Source organism: Oncorhynchus keta, chromosome 22 (assembly GCF_023373465.1).
Source record: "Oncorhynchus keta strain PuntledgeMale-10-30-2019 chromosome 22, Oket_V2, whole genome shotgun sequence".
Lineage (NCBI taxonomy): Eukaryota > Metazoa > Chordata > Actinopteri > Salmoniformes > Salmonidae > Oncorhynchus > Oncorhynchus keta.
The window spans coordinates 47,973,051-47,985,689 of record NC_068442.1 but is presented as its reverse complement, the minus strand read 5'-3'; the positions used below and the strand labels follow the sequence as shown (position 1 = coordinate 47,985,689).

Genomic DNA, 12,639 nt, shown 5'->3' with positions numbered 1-12,639 from the left:
TTTCCTGTGTTTGAGGGTTGCAAAATCCACTTGTCACTTAAATCTCTTTCATAATCTTGCTTTTTTCCCCCCATTAACGTTACGACCACGGAAATGTTTCAAACAAACCCCATTAATGGCTGAAATGGGCTCAAGGGGATACATTGGTTTTCCACTGAATCTGTAAGAATACGAAAGCTTCGTCTGGGATTTAACACACTGTCTCGACACTTACATCACAAAAAGAGAGGAAAGATAGCTTTATTTTGATGGGTGTAGATATTTCATTGGAATTGAAAAAAAGTGATAATTTAACACAGTTTAAATGTTTACAAATCAGAAGCACTGAAATTAAAGAAACTTCCGAAAATGACCACTCAGATTATAGTGATATTATATCTGATCTCATTAATAATGTATAGTATGTGTAGATAAATGTAATCTAGAGCCAAGCATGTTCATTTTTAAACTGGGGGTATCCTGCTACAGTAAACATGTCATCCCCCACAAATTATAAAGCACCCCCCCTTAGGCCAATTGAGATGTCATGTGAGACTAACACATTTCAGTTCATTACTATAGCTCCAGCCTTGGGCCAATCAGTGTAATTTTGTAAATGACGGATCTCTATGGCAAGACGTGTGTTGTTTTAGGTACTAGTCTAGAAAATATTGGGTTGAGAGACCTTTGTCAATGGATGCCACATATCAAGATTCTTGCAGATCGGTAATTCAGTGCCAGAAGACTAGCGTTTAAAGGGTTTTTCACAAAATTCAAAATGTCAGAAAATTCATAATGTCGGACCTTATGGTTTCCTTGTGAGGAGAGGGACATATGTACCGAATTTCAAGACTATAGGTCAAACTTGGTGAGGGGTGTGACCTTTCAGAGTTTGCATTTTCAATGCTTGTATAGCGACACAATCTGCCCAATCAGTGTGCTTTTTAAATGCTGGATCTCTATGGCAAGACGCATCGTCCACGAGTTCCCTCAAAATCAGGCCAAAGTTGTCTGATATATCCTGTGTGGCTGACTAATATGCGAACGAACGTACAGACTGACAGAGACAGATCCACAATCCCTCCCCGATTTCATGGTGACAATGAGGCAGTCTAGACAGAGCAGGTGAGTGCAGGTAGGGTAGACAGAGCAGGTGAGTGCAGGTAGGGTAGACAGAGCAGGTGAGGTGCAGGTAGGGTAGACAGAGCAGGTGAGTGCAGGTAAGTGCAGGTAGGGTAGACAGAGCAGGTGAGTGCAGGTAGGGTAGACAGGTGAGGTAGGGTTGACAGGTACGTGCAGGAAGGGTTGACAGACAGGTAAGTGCAGGTAGGGTAGACAGAGCAGGTGAGTGCAGGTAGGGTAGACAGAGCAGGTGAGTGCAGGTAGGGTAGACAGAGCAGGTACGTGCAGGTAGGGTAGACAGGTAAGTGCAGGTGACAGAGCAGGTACGTGCAGGTAGGGTTGACAGACAGGTAAGTGCAGGTAGGGTAGACAGAGCAGGTGAGTGCAGGTAGACAGGGTAAGAGCAGGTAAGTGCAGGTGAGTGCAGGTAGTGCAGGTAGAGTAGACAGAGCAGGTGCAGGTAGGGTAGACAGAGAGGGGCAGGTAGGGTAGACAGAGCAGGTAAGTGCAGGTAGGGTAGACAGACAGGTAAGTGCAGGTAGGGTAGACAGACAGGTACGTGCAGGTAGGGTAGACAGAGCAGGTGAGTGCAGGTAGGGTACAGACAGACAGGTAGGGTTGAGACAGGTAGGCAGGTAGGGTAGACAGAGCAGGCAGGTAGGGTTGACGTGCAGGTAGGGTAGACAGAGCAGGTGGGTGCAGGTAGGGTAGACAGAGTGCAGGTAGGGTAGACAGACGTGCAGGTAGGGTAGACAGAGCAGGTAGGGTAGACAGAGCAGGTGGGTGCAGGTAGGGTAGACAGAGCAGTTACGTGCAGGTAGGGTAGACAGAGCAGGTGAGTGCACAGGTAGGGTAGACAGAGCAGGTACGTGCAGGTAGGGTAGACAGACAGGTAAGAGCAGGTAAGTGCAGGTAGCATAGACAGAGCAGGTGAGTGCAGGTAGAGTAGACAGAGCAGGTACGTGCAGGTAGGGTAGACAGAGCAGGTACGTGCAGGTAGGGTAGACAGACAGGTAAGTGCAGGTAGGGTAGACAGAGCAGGTACGTGCAGGTAGGGTAGACAGACAGGTAAGTGCAGGTAGGGTTGACAGACAGGTAAGTGCAGGTAGGGTAGACAGAGCAGGTGAGTGCAGGTAGGGTAGACAGAGCAGGTGAGTGCAGGTAGGGTTGACAGACAGGTAAGTGCAGGTAGGGTAGACAGACAGGTAAGTGCAGGTAGGGTTGACAGACAGGTAAGTGCAGGTAGGGTAGACAGAGCAGGTGTGTCGTGGTTGCAGCCCTGTTCCTCACCGCTATGTTAATTTATTAATATATGCAAATAGACCTAGACCATCTGTGTGAAGGTGTCTTAGGCATGTTGCAAGGGGGCATGAGGACTGGAGATGTGGCCAGGGCAATAAATTGCAATGTCCGTACTGTGTAACGCCTAAATGACAGAGCTACAGGGAGACAGGATGGGCAGCTGATCGTCCTCGCAGTGGCAGACCACGTGTAACAACACCTGCACAGGATCGGTACATCCGAACATCACACCAGCGGGACAGGTACAGGATGGCAACAACAACTGCCCGAGTTACACCAGGAACGCACAATCCCTCCATCAGTGCTCAGACTGTCCGCAATAGGCTGAGAGAGGCTGGACTGAGGGCTTGTAGGCCTGTTGTAAGGTGGCTCCTCACCGGACCTCACCTTCAACAACATCACCTATGGGCACAAACCCATCGTCGCTGGACCAGACAGGACTGGCAGAAAGTGTTCTTCACTGACCAGTCGCTGTTTTGTCTCACTAGGGTTGATGGTCGGATTTGCGTTTATTGTCGAAGGAATGAGCGTTACACCGAGGAGGTGGAGGGTCCGTCATGGTCTGGGGCGGTGTGTCACAGCATCATCTGACTGAGCTTGTTGTCATTGCTGGCAATCTCAATGCTGTGCGTTACAGGGAAGACACCCTCTTCCCTCATGTGGTACCCTTCCTGCAGGCTCATCCTGACATGACCCTCCAGCATGACAATGCCACCAGCCATACTGCTCGTTCTGTGCGTGATTTCCTGCAAGACAGGAATGTTAGTGTTCTGCCATGGCAAGTGAAGAGCCCGGATCTCAATCCCATTGAGCACGTCTGGGACCTGTTGGATCGGAGAGTGAGAGCTAGGGCCATTCCCTCCAGAAATGTCCTGGAACTGGTGGAATAGAGGGGTAACATCTTAAAGCAAGAACTGGCAAATCTGGTGTAGTCCGTGAGGAGGAGATGCACTGCAGTACTTAATGCAGCTGGTGGCCACAACAGATACTGACTGTTACTTTTTTTTTAAACTTTTGATTTTGACCCCCCTTGTTCAGGGACACGTTATTCCATTTATTTTAGTCACATGTCTGTGGAACTTGTTCATTTTCTGTCTGTTGTTGAATCTTGTTTTGTTCATACAAATATTTACATATGTTAAGTTTGCTGAAAATAAACCCAGTTGACAGTGAAAGGACATTTCTTTTTTTGCTGAGTTTATATGAATGCATTCTAAGAAATTGTTGTTGTTTTTTACAATAAAATGAAAACCCGAATTCACACCAAAATCACTGAACTCCATTCATTATTTGTCCGTGCCAGTAAAATGTTTTATATTCTATAACCCTAACCCTAACCTTAACCCTAACCTTAACCCTAACCTTAACCCTAACCCTAACCCTAACCCTATCCCTAACCCTAGGCCTATTCCTAGTTCTGATAGAAACCTATATATCCTTTCAAAGATCCATGGCCTAGCTCTACAAAGAGCTCTACAGGGCCCAACCCTAAGGAGGATCTACAAGAGCCTTAGTTCCCCATCACCTAAAGCCCAATCCCCAAGGCCCAAGGCCCAATCCCCAAGGCCCAATCCTAAATCCCCAAAGTCCCAATCCCCAATGCCCAATGCCGAATCCCCAATCCCCAATGCCCAATGCCCAATGCCCAATCCCCAATCCCCAATCCCCAATGCCCAATGCCCAATCCCCAATACCCAAGGCCCAATACCCGAGGCCCAATCCCCAATACCCAATGCCCAATCCTCAAGGCCCAATCCCCAAGGTCCAATCCTCAAGGTCCAATCCCAAAGGCCCAATCCCAAGACCCAAGACTCTTCTGAATGTATTACTCCTCATGCAAATGTGGCTTTCCAAGGACAGGACTCCAGTTCTCCTTCAGATGAATCACTTCCATTCAGTCCCCAGAACAGTTGACTATTATACCAGACTGTACATTATAATTACCATCCTTCCTTGTTGAAAGACTATGTGCATCTGCACTGTGCGTAATACATTACTACCATACTTCCACAAAGCCAATGAGTGTATCTATCTCTAATCCATCTCCATCTAAATTATGTGGAGACTGACTGATATGTAACTGAGTGGTTGTTCTGCATGACTCAATGGTCTTTTGGTGGCTTGCCGCTGGTTAAGGGACAGTGAGCATCAGTTACGTGGCGGCTGGGACTCGGCGGGAGGAGGGTGCCCCTGGAGAGTGGGTGTGAAGGGGAGATTCTGTGAGCTCCTTCCAGGGGCGGGAGGCTGACTCTCAGGGGCACAGTCGGCTGCAGCTGTTCTCTGAGCTGGTTCATGGCTGCAGATGGGCAGAAGTGAGTGGTGGAGCACAGCATGGCTCTGTCATACCCCCCCCACCAGGGCAAACTGGGTGGGGGCGTGGGTGGGGGGGGCTTTCTTCTGGCAGGGACACAGAAGATGAGCCCACCATTCCACAAGTGAATCCGAAGGCCTTGGGTCAGCCATGTCCAGTGTGTGTGTGTGTGTGTGTGTGCATGTTTTGCGTGCATGCATGCGGGCATGTGTGTGTGTGTGTGTGTGACACTCACACGTTGCAGTCATGAGGTTGGCTCAATGGCTGTGTTGATCCACTCTCCACGGAGGGTGTGGGAGGGTTGTGGGGGCGAATGGGTGACCAATGAACACACTGTCTTATTGTATGGGTCGCTACTGGACATGCTGGGATTTGTAACGCAATATGGATTTCACTCATTTGATTGGCAAGTGAGGCTGGACTTCCTTTTGATTCATCACGACCTGTTTGATTAGTGTGAGGGTTAGGATTGGTGGAATTAGTGGGAGTGGTGATGCAGAAGGTGGGAGTGCACTTTTCTGTCATATAGTGTGGAAAGAAGAGGGAGGGAGGGAGGGAGGGAGAGAGAGAGAGAGAGAGAGAGAGAGAGAGAGAGAGAGACACCAGTCTTGGCTGTGTTTTTGCTGGTCACCAGTCTTTCGCTGTGTTTTGAGCAGTGTTGACCAACATACCAGTATAGTGTACCAGTATATGTTGGTCACTAGTGTACCAGTATGTGTTGGTCACCAGTGTACCAGTATATGTTGGTCACTAGTATACCAGCATCAAGGTGCTTCATTATTTAAGACATTACATTACTTACAGGTAACTGCCAGAATAAAGGAATCACCAGCATAATGTCTTATCTGGAGTACTCCTGTCTTATCCGGTGTCCTGTGTGAATTTAAGTCTCTAATTCTCTCTTTCTCTTATTCTCTCTTTCTCTCGACGAAGAAGAACCTGAGGGGGGCTAGGGTCAGTCTGTTATATCTGGAGTACTTCTCCTGTCTTATCCGGTGTCCTGTGTGAATGTAAGTCTCTAATTCTCTCTTTCTCTCATTCTCTCTTTCTCTCTCTTAAAGGACCTGAGGGGGGCTAGGGTCAGTCTGTTATATCTGGAGTACTTCTCCTGTCCTATCCGGTGTCCTGTGTGAATTTAAGTATGCTCTCTCTAATTCTCTCTCTCTCTCTCTCTCTCTCTCTCTCTCTCTCTCTCTCTCTCTCTCTCTCTCTCTCTCTCTCTCTCTCTCTCAAAGGACCTGGGGGGGGCTAGGGTCAGTCTATTATATCTGGAGTACTTCTCCTGTCTTATCCGGTGTCCTGTGTGAATTTAAGTATGCTCTCTCTAATTCTCTCTTTCTTTCTTTCTCTCTCTCGAAGGACCTGAGCCCTAGGACCATGCCTACCAGGACTACCTGCCATGATGACTCCTTGCTGTCCCCAGTCCACCTGGCTGTGCTGCTGCTCCAGTTTCAACTGTTCTGCCTGAGGCTATGGAATCCTGACCTGTTCACCGGACGTGCTACCTGTCCCAGACCTATTATTTCACCATGCTGGTCATTTATGAACATTTGAACATCTTGGCCATGTTCTGTTATAATCTCCACCTGGCACAGACAGAAAAGGACTGCCCACCCCTCATTGCCTGGTTCCTCTCCTGGTTCCTTCCTAGGTTTTGGCCTTTCTAGGGAGTTTTTCCTAGCCACCGTGCTTCTACACCTGCATTGCTTGCTGTTTGGGTTTTTAGGCTGGGTTTCTGTACAGCACTTTGATATATCAGCTGATGTACGAAGATTTTTTTGTGTTGATTTAACAGGGCGTTGGGCCACGGCCAGCTGTCAGAACAGCTTGCAACACCACTCTCCCAACAGAAGTACCATCATTTGGTGTTTTGCTGATGGTAGTCGGAACACACTGTCTCAGGCGCTGCTCCAGAATCTCCTATAAGTGTTGAGATTTGGTGACTGACTGACTGACACACACACACACACACACACACACACACACACACACACACACACACACACACACACACACACACACACACACACACACACACACACACACACACACACACACACACACACACACACACACACACACACACACACACACACACACACACACACATACACACACACACACACACACAGGAAACATACTATGTAGATGACTCTAAGTATAATAGGTCGTTAATTGCTTAATTATCTCAGGAACCACACCTGTGTGGGAACACCTGCTTTCAAAATACTTTATATTCCTCATTTACTCGTGTCTCCTATTTTTGGCAGCTACCTGTATATCACAAGACCTTACTTCGAGGGCCTAGTTTTTCCCTGATAGAGTGGCCACATCAGGCCTGCAAGTCACATTATGCTTCCAGTCATTGCGCTAACGCTAATTAGCATTGGCTCGTGAAACTACCTCTAACTTCCTTCATACTAAAAAAGTATATCCATGATGGTATCTCTTGTAGCTAATGATATTCATAAAAATCCCCCTAAAAATATTTTAAAAATGAGATATTCACATTTTTTTGTGGACCCCCCCAACAGCTCAGACCCCAGTTTGAAAACCCCTGAGCTAGACCATTCTGGACCAGCATCACCAGCATAAACTGGTCCACAGCATCACCAGCTGGTCAGCCAGTCTAACCAGCTAGATCATGCTGGTCAGACCAGCTTGACCAACATAGATCAGCTTGAAATGTAGACTGGCCTATGCTGTATTTTGCAGCAGGCCAGTCTACATGACCTACCTGTTATGAGAATATGGTTTCCTGAAAAACAAGATCTCTGAGGATTTTTCCTTTTACTTTGGCGCATTGATCAACAATTAGCTGTGGGCTGTTGTATTGATTTTCCACTGGGCGTGACAGAGGGTCAGGAGTGTTGAGGATGAAAACAACCACCAATCCTCCCGTCTTCTCCTCCATTTTTAATGCACTGCGCTGGAACAGCTCAAGGGGAACAAAACCAACTGTGACTAACGTCACCATTCCTCTTGAATGATGACCCCTCTGGAAATCCTGCATCACACCACTCCAGACCTCTCACAGGGAAGAGAAATACCTTTTCAATTCCTCTAGCTTCCAGTCTATTCCAGTCATTCACTCCACAACCTCCTTATCTCAAGGCCAAGTCATCACATTGTTCTGCGATAGGCGAGGTGCCGTCAATTAAGTCAGCTAAAATAAATTGAATACAAACACCATTTCATGGGTGTGAAACAATGGATGCAGAGGAAGCAAGCGAGGGGAGGATGGGATGGAATGGAATAGTGTGGGATGGAATGGAATAGTGTGGGATGGAATGGAATAGTGTGGCATGGAATGGAATAGTGTGGGATGGAATGGAATAGTGTGGGATGGAATGGAATAGTGTGGGATGGAATGGAATAGTGTGGGATGGAATGGAATGGAATGGAATAGTGTGGGATGGAATGGAATAGTGTGGGATGGAATGGAATAGTGTGGGATGGAATGGAATAGTGTGGGATGGAATGGAATAGTGTGGGATGGAATGGAATAGTGTGGCATGGAATGGAATAGTGTGGGATGGAATGGAATAGTGTGGCATGGAATGGAATAGTGTGGCATGGAATGGAATAGTGTGGGATGGAATGGAATAGTGTGGAATAGTGTGGCATGGAATGGAATAGTGTGGGAATAGTGTGGCATGGAATGGAATAGTGTGGAATGGAATAGTGTGGGGGATGGAATGGATGGAATGGAATAGTGTGGCATGGAATGGAATAGTGTGGGATGGAATGGAATAGTGTGGCATGGAATGGAATAGTGTGGGATGGAATGGAATAGTGTGGGATGGAATGGAATAGTGTGGCATGGAATGGAATAGTGTGGCATGGAATGGAATAGTGTGGCATGGAATGGAATAGTGTGGCATGGAATGGAATAGTGTGGCATGGAATGGAATAGTGTGGGATGGAATGGAATAGTGTGGCATGGAATGGAATAGTGTGGGATGGAATGGAATAGTGTGGCATGGAATGGAATAGTGTGGGATGGAATGGAATAGTGTGGGATGGAATGGAATAGTGTGGGAATGGAATGGAATGGAATGTGTGGGATGGAATGGAATAGTGGAATGGAATAGTGGGGATGGAATGGAATGGAATAGAATAGTGGGAATGGAATGGAATAGTGTGGGATGGAATGGAATAGTGTGGCATGGAATGGAATAGTGTGGAATGGAATGGAATAGTGTGGCATGGAATGGAATAGTGTGGGATGGAATGGAATAGTGTGGCATGGAATGGAATAGTGTGGGATGGAATGGAATAGTGTGGGATGGAAATGGAATAGTGTGGCATGGAATGGAATAGTGGGGATGGAATGGAATGGAAATGGAATAGTGTGTGGGATGGAATGGAATGGTGGGATGGAATGGAATAGTGTGGGATGGAATGGAATAGTGTGGGATGGAATGGAATAGTGTGGCATGGAATGGAATAGTGTGGCATGGAATGGAATAGTGTGGCATGGAATGGAATAGTGTGGGATGGAATGGAATAGTGTGGCATGGAATGGAATAGTGTGGCATGGAATGGAATAGTGTGGGATGGAATGGAATAGTGTGGCATGGAATGGAATAGTGTGGGATGGAATGGAATAGTGTGGCATGGAATGGAATAGTGTGGGATGGAATGGAATAGTGTGGGATGGAATGGAATAGTGTGGCATGGAATGGAATAGTGTGGCATGGAATGGAATAGTTCATGGAATGGAATAGTCCTGGAATGGAAATGGAATAGTGTGGCATGGAATGGAAAATGGAATAGTGTGGCATGGAATGGAATTTGGGCATGGATTTTGGAATAGTGTGGGATGGAATGGAATAGTGTGGCATGGAATGGAATAGATTAAAATGGAATCAAACCTTGATGAATGAATAGTTGATTGGATTGGAATGAAATGGAATAGCTGTGGAATGGAATAGTGTGGATGGAATGGAATAGTGTGGAATAGTGTGGGATGGAATGGAATAGTGTGGGATGGAAAATAGTGTGGGATGGAATGGAATAGTGTGGATGGAATGGAAAATAATGGAAATGGAATAGTGTGGGATGGAATGGAATAGTGTGGCATGGAATGGAATAGTGTGGGATGGAATGGAATAGTTTGGAATGGAATAGTGTGATGGAATGGAATAGTGTGGGATGGAATGGAATAGTAACGGAATGGCCTCAATGGAATAGTGTGGGATGGAATGGAATAGTGTGGGATGGAATGGAATAGACCATTGGAATGGAATAGTGTGGGAATGGAATGGAATAGTGTGGGATGGAATGAGACCATTGGAATAGTGCATTGGAATATTGGGGAATGGATGGAATGGAATAGTGTGGGAGACATGGAATACTATGAGCCGTGGGATGGAATGGAATAGTGTGGGATGGAATGGAATTCTCCCCATAGTGTGGGATGGAATGGAATAGTGCCCTGGAATGAATAGTGTGGCATGGAATACTGTGTGGAATGGAATGGACAGGAATGGAATAGTTCATTTAATGGAATAGTCTCCTGGAATGGAAATGTGGATAATGGAATAGTGTGGCATGGAATAGTGTGGGAGATGGAATGGAATGAATTAGTGTGGCATGGAATGGAATAGTGAGAAAACATGGAAAAATAGTGTGGGAGGAATGGAATAGTTCTGTGTGGGATGGAATGGAATAGTGTGGGATTTTAATCTCTTGGGGTTTGTAGAATGGAATAGATGGAATGGAATAGTGTGGCGTGAAAATAGTGTTTGGAATGAATAGTGTGGATGGAATGCCACTGAGGGGAATAGTGGCTCAATAATAATGTGGGATGGAATGGAATAGTGTGGGATGGAATGGCATCAAACACCTGGAAACCAATGTGTTTGATGGATTTGAATAGTTGGGATGGAATGGAATCCAGTGGAATAGTGTGGGATGGAATGGAATAGTGTGGCATGGAATGGAATAGTGTCCTCCCGAATAGTGTGGCAAATGGAATAGTGTGGAATGGAATAGTGTGGGGAAACTCCTGTGTTAGTGATGGAATGGAATAAAATCACATCTGGAATGGAATATATTCAGAGTGTACACAATGGAATAGTGTGGGATAATGGAATAGTGTGGGATGGAATGGAGTGCTCTGTGTGACCTATGAGCGCAAGGGTTTCACAAATACCCTCTGAATGGCACAATGGAATAGTGGCATACACAATCCATGTCTCAATGGAATATCTCAAATGTCTTAAAAATCCTTCTTGGAATGGAATAGTGTGGGATGGAATGGAATAGTGTGGCATGGAATGGACACTGATTGAAGTGAGTTTAAACAAATCATGGAATCAATAAGGGATCATAACTAGTGTGGGATGGAATGGATTCACCTGGTCAGTCTATGGAATGGAAAGAGCAGGTGTCCTGGAATGGAATAGTTTTGTACATGGAATGGAATAGTGTGGGATGGAATGGAAGACAGCAAAATAAATCCCACCTTAATTATTTCACCAGTTTCATTAAATGACCGGTTACCACCACCCAATGACATAATTGCAATCTCCTGATTTGTTTCGGGGAAGGGGGACATGCCACTCAAAATAATGACTGAACAAACTAATTATGGGGCAATCTAATTTATTTGTAATGGAGATACTCTCCCCAACTATTCACACAGATGGGAAATACAAAAACCTCCCAGATTATAGGGATTACCCAAATCAGACAAAGATTTTACGGACCCCACATTGTTGAATGACAGCAGGGGTTTTTGGAAGGGTTAAGATTTATAGTCATCTTTATCTCTCTCTGGTTCATCGTTAGGGAACAAATCACTGTTGTTCCTCTAGTCCCATATATCACTGTTGTTCCTCTAGTCCCATATATCACTGTTGTTCCTCTAGTCCCATATATCACTGTTGTTCCTCTAGTCCCATATATCACTGTTGTTCCTCTAGTCCCATATATCACTGTTGTTCCTCTAGTCCCATATAATCACTGTTATTCCTCTAATAGTCTCATATATCACTGTTGTTCCTCTAGTCCCATATATCACTGTTGTTCCTCTAGTCCCATATATCACTGTTGTTCCTCTGGAATAGTCTCATATAATCACTGTTGTTCCTGGAATAGTCCCATAATGGATCACTGTTAGTTCCTCTAGTCCCAATATATCACTGTTGTTCCTCTAGTCCCATATATCACTGTTGTTCCTCTAGTCCCATATATCACTGTTGTTCCTGTCCCATATATCACTGTTGTTCCTCTAGTCCCATATATCACTGTTGTTCCCTTGACTGAATAGTGATTAAATGGAAAGTAGTGTAGTCTCATATATCACTGTTGTTCCTCTAGTCCCATATATCACTGTTGTTCCTCTAGTCCCATATATCACTGTTGTTCCTCTAGTCCCATATATCACTGTTGTTCCTCTAGTCTCATATATCACTGTTGTTCCTCTAGTCCCATATATCACTGTTGTTCCTCTAGTCCCATATATCACTGTTGTTCCTGGAAAAATAATCTAGTCTCATATATCACTGTTGTTCCTCTAGTCCCATATATCACTGTTGTTCCTCTAGTCCCATATATCACTGTTGTTCCTGTCCCATAGATCACTGTTGTTCCTCTAGTCCCATATATCACTGTTGTTCCTCTAGTCTCATATATCACTGTTGTTCCTCTAGTCCCATATATCACTGTTGTTCCTCTAGTCCCATATATCACTGTTGTTCCTCTAGTCCCATATATCACTGTTGTTCCATGTCCCATATGATCACTGTTGTTCCTCTAGTCCCATATATCACTGTTGTTCCTCAGTCCCATATATCCCTAGTCCCATATATCACTGTTGTTCCTCTAGTCCCATATATCACCTCTAGTCCCATATATCACTGGTTACCACCAGTCCATATACACTGTTGTTCCTCTAGTCCCATATATCACTGTTG

The 12,639-nt window shown here is 45.5% G+C and overlaps 1 long non-coding RNA gene across 1 annotated transcript; it reads left to right on the top strand.

The window, feature by feature from the left end:
• Positions 1 to 1,263: 1,263 nt before the first annotated feature.
• Positions 1,264 to 3,843, top strand: LOC127910832 (uncharacterized). The gene is made up of 3 exons (XR_008076290.1): positions 1,264 to 1,305; positions 1,613 to 1,694; positions 2,207 to 3,843. It is a non-coding gene; the product is annotated as an uncharacterized LOC127910832 (long non-coding RNA).
• The last annotated feature ends 8,796 nt before the right edge of the window (positions 3,844 to 12,639 follow it).